This window comes from Leopardus geoffroyi, chromosome D3 (genome assembly GCF_018350155.1).
Source record: "Leopardus geoffroyi isolate Oge1 chromosome D3, O.geoffroyi_Oge1_pat1.0, whole genome shotgun sequence".
NCBI lineage: Eukaryota > Metazoa > Chordata > Mammalia > Carnivora > Felidae > Leopardus > Leopardus geoffroyi.
In genome coordinates, this window is record NC_059339.1 from 33515461 (window position 1) to 33524660 (window position 9200).

The 9200-nt window shown below is 40.4% G+C and overlaps 1 long non-coding RNA gene across 1 annotated transcript; it reads left to right on the forward strand.

Moving 5' to 3' along the window:
* Positions 1-941: 941 nt before the first annotated feature.
* Positions 942-5435, forward strand: LOC123588205. The gene is made up of 3 exons (XR_006707747.1): positions 942-1090; positions 3701-5161; positions 5288-5435. It is a non-coding gene; the product is annotated as an uncharacterized LOC123588205 (long non-coding RNA).
* Positions 5436-9200: the final 3765 nt, after the last annotated feature.

Sequence of the window (9200 nt, forward strand, 5' to 3'; positions counted from 1 at the left end):
CCAAAGGCATTCACCTTCTACAGGCCGTTAGTTCTATATCCCTGATGCCCACATTTATTCCCAATTAATTTTTTTTTTCAAAATCATCACATTTTTTTTTTAATTTTTTTTTCAACGTTTATTTATTTTTGGGACAGAGAGAGACACAGCATGAACGGGGGAGGGGCAGCGAGAGAGGGAGACACAGAATCGGAAACAGGCTCCAGGCTCTGAGCCATCAGCCCAGAGCCCGACGCGGGGCTCGAACTCACGGCCCGCGAGATCGTGACCTGGCTGAAGTCGGACGCTTAACCGACTGCACCACCCAGGCGCCCCAAAATCATCACATTTAAAATTTAGCACTAACAACCGTGAAGCTCTTAGCACATTTCTTTCAGCCAGGTATTTTAATAACGGTCTTCAATCTTCCCTCCTTGACCATGTTGTTTCACACGTTGACAAGATTTATGACAGACAGTAACTGACTCGGTACGACAGTGCAGTTTTTTTCCTAGGACCGGGTACATTAAGAGAAAATAAGGAATGGCTCCTGATGGCTGTTTTGAAAAATCTGCACCGCAGAAAAATTGATAACGGTTGAGTCACTCAGGGCAGGAAAAGGACAATTTGTAAAACATTCATTATAAACAGCAAACTTTTGAACTTTTTGTATTTGCTTTTCTCCCAGAGACTTCAGCAGTTTTGTCCACTTTGGTACAAAATGATCAGAAAAACCCCACTGTTTATAAAATAAAACCCTATTTTTCAAGAACCCATGATTTTCTGTGTCCCCAGGGGACGTGGAGGTGAAAGCCAAAAATGAAGGAAATCTTAAAATTCAGGGAAAACTCTGGCAGTCAGCCCTACTCACGGCAAGAACCCCTCCATAGCTCTGTGTGCTAAGCAATGAAATAGAAATTCAAACGTCACCATGGCCACTTTCCTGAACAGAGATTGGAGTTTCTTCAGCTCACTATTATCCCTGGTGTGAAAGCAGAAGAAAGACAGTATGAATCATGCAGCTGCTGGAAAAGATTATCTGTAACATTACCAAACCTATCATAAAACAGGAGGGGGAGAATTGAAGACTTGCTGAGAATTCATGTCAAATGTGAGTGCATCCTAATAATTCTATGGGTTCACTTTATTTTATTTTGGGAGAAGGGGCAATGACAATATCACCATGAAAATCAAACTAAGTTTCTCCGTTTCTTTTTATGTCTTAGAAAATGCTAAGGGGAAGAGGCAAGACGAGAGCCTTCTAAACAGGATAGGGGCGCCTGGGTGGCTGAGTGGGTTAAGCATCCAACTTACGCTCAGTCATGATCCCCCGGTTTGTGGGTTCAAGCCTCGCATCAGGCTCTGTGCTGACAGCTCAGAACCTGGAGCCTGGTTGGGATTCTGTGTCTCCCTCTCTCTCTCTGCCCCTCCCCCTCCCCTCCCCCTCATTCTCTCTCCCAAAATTAAATAAACATTTTTTTTTAAAAAAAAGTAAATACTCTTGGGGTGCCTGGATGGCCCAGTCAGTTGGACCTCTGACTTCAGCTCAGGTCATGATCTCACAGTTCGTGGGTTCGAACCCTGCCTCAGGCTCAAAATAGACACCTGTTTGAGATTCTCCCTCTTTCTCTGCCTCTCCCCTGCTTGCTCGTGCTCTCTCTCTCTCTCTCTTAAAAATAAACATTTTTAAAAAGTGTTTAAATAGGGTAAAATAAATATCTGAGTTTAAGAAAGTGGAAAATAATGCAGTATATTAAACTTGATTATAGATAGATCTTTCCTATACACATGGATATAGATTTCTCTTTGGGCAAATAATGAGCTTACTTCCTGTACTACATCGGCACTGCTTTTCTCAAGGAATCTTAGTGAGTCAATCAGGAGGATATAAAAGGAAATAAGCAGTGGTTTAGTATAGACAATAGGCAAAGCACCAACAAAATCACTGCATTTCACTATTTGCCATAGAGCCACATGGAGCTGTGGAGGGTTGAAATGTTTCTGATTAAAATGAGGATTTTTTTCAACTGCTTCCTTGATTGAATGAATGTCTACTACTTGCTTTTAAAAAATCTGATGTAGGGGCACCTGGGTGGCTCAGTCAAATGTCCGACTTCAGCTCAGGCCATGATCTCATGGTTCATGGGTTTGAGCCCCACATTACGCTCTGGGCCAACAGCCTGCTTTGGATTCTCTCTCTCTCCCTCCCTCTCTGCCCCTACCCTGCTTATTGGTGTGCTCTCTCTCTCTCAAAAATAAATAAATAAACTTAAAATATGTATATTTAAGAAACATTTTTTTTAATCTGATGTAATTCTTAACAACTGCTCTATTACAAACAAATGCTTAAATAAAACTAGGAGATTTTCTTTCAAATATTTGTTGGTGGCTTTATCTGAAAAGAATGTCAGAATAATGTTTTGAACCAGTTTAACTTTGATGGCATAGAAAAGGAGGGGAAATGTGATATTTAGAAAACTCTATCACTTAATTTTCTATTTTAACTGGATCTTTAATAATATCCTTAAAATACGACACATTATCACAGGTTAAGCAAAGTCTTAAGTTCCGATCTGATGGTTTCCCATGGTATATGGCTCAGGGTTAAAGCAAAGGTAAAAACTTTTTTCTCTATAGGAAAAACATAATATATGGCTAAGGGAATAAGCAACATAAAAATAGTCTTTCACTCTCTCTCTCTATGTATATATATATATACACACACACACATAACATATATATATATATATATATATATAAAATTAGCAAAATATAGTAAACATGCTAAATTGCATAGAACTTGGTAAAATTAGTGTGTAGGTGATATGTTAATATGAATGATCTATACAGGCAGATGTGATATGCATATGTGTGGATGATCTACATATGTGTCAGTTATCAGTGTGTTCCAGATTTATGAAGGTAGAGAGGAGGGAGGGGAAAGACTGGAGTGACCTATATCAAAATGGTAATCTCTGGAAATTTTGGTCTTTTGTCTTTGGACTTTTTTGTAACTTTCTAAAATTTCTGTAAAGACCATATGTGAGTTTTTAAAACAAATACGATAGGGGCGCGTGGGTGACTCAGTCGGTCGAGCTTCCCACTTTGGCTGGGGTCAGGACTCACTGTTGGGTTCATGTCCCTCATTGAGCTTTGCACTGCCAGTGAGGATCCTGCTTTGGAGTCTCTCTGTCTCTTTCTCTCTCGCTCTCTCCGCCCCTCCCTTGCTCATGCTCTCTCTCTCTTTCTCTCTTTCAAAAATAAAAAATTATTTTAAAAAATTCTCTTTAAATTTACAATGAGTATGATAGATACCCTGTTTGACTTCCAAGATCCTGATTGCCTTCCAAGAGTCACTCTTTTATACCCTGCTGCATCTTGTGGATGGCTGAAATGTATGGACTACATCTATGAACTCAGATTATTGTTTTGGCCAATAGGATCCCAATTTTGGTTGGCCAACGGAGAGCAGTTGCAGGGAATTTTGGGAAAGTCAGTGTGAAGTTGGGTGTCTATTTTCCTGGCTCTTTGTCAATGGTGTCATCAAGGATGATTCTATCCCTTGACCAACAATGACTATTTTTAAAAAACAATCTCCTTTTTTCTATGGGCTTCACTAAAAATCCCTTACCCCCAAGTTCTGTTAGTAGTCTTGGGGTACTGTGCTGGTCTTACATCAGGTCCACACCTTTTAAATAATCTCTTCAATATCTCTTTACAGATAACACAGTTTCATGTATGATCTTGTTGCTACGGGAAACATCACCAAAACATGGGGATAATTCCTATGACTACATTTTCTGGAGCTCTACCATTAATGCTGTTCTTGAGACTTCACTGACCATGAGAAACTATTGGAGATGGAGTTCAAGATACACTCATATAACACCATATATTGCAACGGACTTGCTGTAAGAAATGTTAATGTTTGAACTAAGGTAGCTGGGATAGAGCCAACCAGTGTTATGAATTTTTTACTTGTTATCGGGACATAAAGTCTTTTGGAAAGTTTTTAAGGTCCTGGGTTGTCTTTACAACCATCCTAAAACACACTCATTTTCTCTCCTACTTCCCAATTTTAATTCCTTTTCCCCGTCATCTTTCCTGGTATCACCAATGCCTTTCCATCCAGGTCTGCCATATGTGCTTGGGGGCAGGGAACAGTTTCTCTCCCATGATAAGAATCATCTGGCATAGGCTCTGACAATGATGAAGTAACTGGCATCAGAATTAACCTCTTGCCTGAAAAGACATGTACATGAGGAAATTATCAAAGGCCTGGAAAAGAAATATCACAAAAGGCAAATGAAATCATTCCTGGAGCTCACACATGGCCAGGGTTAATGTTAGTTTCCCACCAGCCAGACGGAGACAAACCTTGCAAGTCATAGGGCAAAAAGATGAGAACTCAGAAGGATGTTGCCTCAGTTACGAGACCAAATAGGTCCTATGCTGAAGGTTGCACTGATATTGCTGAACAAAATTTAAGAACAAGCTTGACAAGAATCAAGCTGTTCCCAAGGAACTTAACTGTGTTCCACAAAGTCACTTACCCATAGTTCCAGAAACACTGAAAATTCTGATAATCAGCAGATGTTGGGCATTCATTCAAAAATTACCAGCTATGCAAAGAAGCAGGAAAAAACAACCCATAACAAAGAAAATAATCGGTCAATAGAAATAGACTCTGTAATGATAAAGATCATAAAATCGGTAATGACATCAAATGGTACACTTTAAAGAAGTACAGCTTATTGTGTATCAAGTTTACTACCATAAACCTGTAAGGTTTTTTTTTTCCAAATAATCAGTTGACATAGGTCACTCAATATTTTTCCATCCACAAAACCTGTCGTCTACTCTCAGTGTGACCGTGCCACAGCGTGCAAATGATGATTGTAAGAATGTCACCTCTTCCTATTTTATGAAGTTGCTCCTCGGGATCCCAAAGGATGCCATGCCCAAAGTGATTTGCCTGGAAATCTGAACGTTGAGGAGCTGAAGGTGAAGGGAAAATCAAAGCCGGAAGGAGGAATGAAGTCAGGATGCTACAGCCACTGCAGAGGGCTGCCCTGGCCACGGCCATGCCCACAAAGATTTCCACAAGTACAAATAAGGCCACTGACTGTTTCTCCCAAACACCGAAAACCGAAGTCTTTCCAACTTCATAATGAGAACCAAAGTAAGTGAACACAGGCAAAACAAGTCCTCTGTGGCATGGTATAATTATTTGTCCAAGTGCCGTATTGCAAGTCCTAAGTGGAGTCCCGCAACCTCCCTTTTTTACTCACCTTCCCCATCCTCACAGGCAGGTCTGTGCTGAGGACCACACAGTCCAGGGAGGTGATAACAAGTGTGAAGAGTGGAATTAAGACAGGAAAATTGGGCTGCCTGGGTGACTCAGGTGGTTTAGCGTCCTACTCTTGATTTGGGCGCACGGTTTGTGAGTTCAAGCCCCACATCGGGCCCTGCACTGTCAGTGCAGATTCTCTTGTCTTGGGATTCTCTGTCTTCTTCTCTCTCTGCCCCTCTCCCACTCGCTGTCTATCTCTGTCTATCAAATAAAAAAACAAACAATAAGAAAAAGACTGGAAAATTAATGATGTCTTACTCTTTCAGATGCATTCACTTCTCAAAGAAATTACAAGGGTGTTAACTCATTTGATCTCCATAAATTGCTTATAAAGCAAGCAACACCAGTTTGATCACCCCAAATGTATCCTGTGACCAATGAGGAGTGGAAAGCAGAGGCATTAAGTGGAGTGAGGCATTCTTGTCAAGGCCAACTCAGGTGTGAATGTCCCACTGGATCAAAGGAAACCCACTCGGATGTATTACCTGTTTACTTGGACCCAGAGCCCAGCGGGGCTCCAGCCCCAATCTTTGAGGTCTTTTAGAGTCCTGTTTATTGGCAGGGACTGTTTGGGAATGTGGTGCTACATCCTTATTTCTTAAATGAGAAAATGAACAACTAGGGAAACTATCAATGCAAAGATAAGGACAGAGAATCCTAAGGGAAGACATGAGCCAATCTGCTGCTGTTTGTTTTCTATGCATTAGCAGAAACCATCAATATAGTCAGCATTCTTTCAGCTGAAGAGACACCACATTAAACGACTTCCGTGAAGCACTTTGATGAGCATGAATAATGTTCTCAGTCACCAACACGAAAGTTGAGTCTTCCATTATCATGAGTTTTCTGCTTCAGTATTAGTCCAAGCTAGAGAGAACCAGAGACTTCTGTTGGTACAATAAAAACATAAATAATTAAAAAGACTTAGGTTGCCCTTTCCTTTCACATTTCCTATCCAAAATGGCCATAAATCACTTCCATAAAAATAACTCATTTTTGTAAACCCTGGTTCTGTGTTAGGTTTATGTGCTTCCATTTGATGTCTGCATCTGACACAGCAAGAATTAAATTACTTGTTCTACAATGTCCTAGATATGTGATCACCACTCAGTACTTCCAACAAGGGGAGGCCATGAAAGTAGGTTTCACAAGAGACCACCCACAACTTTCTGCTTCTTCCAGAGATTTCATCCTCCAAGCCCTGAACCAGATCATTAGCCACAATTAATTAACTCTAATTAAGGAGCCCTTTTAAGAGTAGACAATCTGAGAGCACCAATAACAACAACAACAGCCTACTAAGTGTCTGGTGCCTAAGACCCTTTCTTATATCAAATGCTCAAACATAAGCATGCGTGGTTAATTCTATTCTCTCCATTTTGCGGACTTAAAATGATAATGGACTTGACTAAATCTCCATAAATGACCAGGGGAACCTGGATTTGACTCAAGTTCTCTCTGACTTAAAGATCTCATCAATAAAATCTTTCTTTAGAAACAATAATTAAAAGGGGCGTCTGGATGGCTCAGTCGGTTAAGTATCCCACTTCGGCTCAGGTCATGATCTCGTGGTTCATGGGTTCGAGCCCCACGTCGGGCTCTGTGCTGACAGCTCAGAGCCTGAAGCTTGCTTCAGATTCTATGTCTCCCTCTATCTCTCTGTGCCCTTCCCCAGCTTGTGTGCTCGCGCTCTCTCTCTCTCTCTCTCAAAAATAAATAAACATTGAAAAAGAATAATTAAAAGATGACTCTGGTCCAATTAGTGGAAAAGGATATGAGATGTCAATTGCTTTAATACCTGTCCTCAAAACAAGATTATGACCATGTGGTAAGGCAGATGGGAGACTTCTATTATTGCACTTCTTTAGGGAAAGCAGTTTCCCAAAGTGCTTCCATGCCCAACCTTGGACCATTCTATACATGTAAATTCAGTTCGGAAATGTCACTCACCCTCTGAGCAGGTTCTTCTAATTCTACTCAAACCCATCAACAGTACCTAGTGGTAGTAACAAGTAATACGTACCAAGTGCAGGAACATGACACAGCCAATCCATTCCTTTCTGGGAAATTCTCAGCCTTTATGTATTGCAGCAAACTGGACTTTGACATCATAACTGGATTGCAAGCAACCTGGCAAAGCAGAGAATGAATAGATTTGGGAGTCAGGCATAATTGGAGTTAAATCCCAGCTTCATCACTTAACAACTGATTAACCTTAAGAAGCTCACAGAGTATTCTTTTCCTTACATCTAGAAAATGGAGTGTACATAGTGATAGGAATTTTAAGTGAGATACTGCAAGCAAGATATTTAGTGATAAATTAATAAGTGTGAGTATGTAATTATCACAGAAACACACACACACACACACACACACACACACACACATATATAATCTTAGTTGTTCTAGAATTAATTCAATCTCTCTCTAGGTATACGTGCAGACTTACTAATAAAATACCTCTCAACATACTCTTCCACACAAGTTTCATTTGTGAGAGAACAGTGCAGTAATGCCTGAAGTAAGTGGAGGAAATACTGAACACTATGACCAATCCCAGATTTGGAAGGACAAGGAGAAAACTAGGAAGGAAATGGAGCCACCCTTTCTGGTTCTACAATGAAAGGATGGAGCACCAAGTAGGTGCTCCTCAACTTGTGTTTTCCCTTCTAACTTGGCTCTCTGATACCATCATGTGTGTTCTTTGACATCACCATAACATCCTCCTGATCTGGAAAGGGAGTCTAGAACCAAGGGATAAAATTTGGGAAGGACGCTTTAAAAAAAAAAATCACCTTGGAATCATCTTGTGGCAGTTGAGTTTCAACTTGAGCAAATGAAAAAAATCTGTATTGTAAACACCTCCAACTAAATGTCCTTACTCGAAGTCCATCTATTTAAGATAATTTCACATCAAAGTAGTTAATTCGCTGTCTGAGTGGGGACAAAAATCAAACTTAAGAGGAATACTCTAATGCCTTGAGGTCTATTCCTGCAGGGGAAGGAAAATATTTCTCCCTCTACTCTTCTGAGTTCTTGGCCAGACCCCTGTAAGAAAAGACAGATGAACAAGAGAAAAACAGTTTACTCACATGTATTCCTCATGTACACATGAAGTGACCCAGGAAAAAAATGAGTGCCTCAGAGGGTTGCTTTAGAATTCCAGTTTATATAGCATCTTTAACAAAGAACAATAAATTTGTGGCGATATGACAGGATAAAGGAAAACAGTTTTAGGCTTCTGAGGTCAACAAACTGTAGGAAGGTAAACTAACAATAAAGACTAGTTGGTGAAGTTAGTTATATACATTTTTCTGGTATATACCATTCCCAGGCAGATATAATCCAAAATTATCTCCAGTGTTTAGCTTTTGTCCTCCCTTGTAGAGAAGGGAGGAGGGACCCCTTTGAAATGTGTGTCCTGCTTTTAGGCAAGTGGGGGAAGGGCAGGGATCTTCTCTTGTATCTGTTTCTTCTCAATTGCCTTCAGCTCAAAATATTCCTTATGTCAAAGTGGCATATTCTGGGGTGGCATCTTCTGCTACCCTTTATTCCCAACATAGCAACCTTGACTGGGAGGCAATGGATTTTTACAAATACCAAGAGAAAGGACCAAATGACAAAGCTCCAAGACCTTCAGGTGCTCACACTCCCCGTTCTTTCTCTACTTCCTTAAAGAGCTTAACAAAAGAACATATCATTTATCATTCCGTTGTCTTTACAGGGCAGAAAACTCAATTTATACTGGATTAAATAATAATAAGGCTTTATTGGCTCATGTACCTGAACGTCCAAGTATGGGGTGGCATACAGGATTTCTCGACCGAGCTGCAGAGAATGCCATCTGTTCACTAAGACTTTCACAGTA